Raw genomic sequence first — 350 nt, forward strand, 5'->3', positions numbered from 1 at the left:
GAAGTTTTTGGGGAGAAGAAGAGGGGAGAGGAGGGGGGAATAATCATAGTTACTACTACTGGGTCCAAAGATACTTTATTTATTCAGACATGTTACTCTTTTTCTTTTAACAGGAACCAAATCCTGAGGATCCATTAAACAAGGGGGAAAAGTGGAAGCAGCCCTGAAGTTTCTCCAGAACAATCGACGATTATTTGGAGCAAAATGTGTGAAAAGCATGAAAGTTGGCTGATTTGGCAATGTGTATTTTGATCGCTAGGCTGCTTAAATGATTGCCATCACTTGTATTGTCTCCCAAATCCCAGTCGTTGTATTTCATGGGCTGGGGAAACGTGGAGTTTGGCATGAAT

General features: G+C 41.4%; 1 pseudogene; it reads left to right on the forward strand.

Annotated features, from left to right (window-relative positions):
* Positions 1 to 259, forward strand: part of LOC119591643 — a 16526-nt pseudogene extending 16267 nt beyond the window's left edge.
* The last annotated feature ends 91 nt before the right edge of the window (positions 260 to 350 follow it).

Source organism: Penaeus monodon, chromosome 29 (genome assembly GCF_015228065.2).
Source record: "Penaeus monodon isolate SGIC_2016 chromosome 29, NSTDA_Pmon_1, whole genome shotgun sequence".
NCBI lineage: Eukaryota > Metazoa > Arthropoda > Malacostraca > Decapoda > Penaeidae > Penaeus > Penaeus monodon.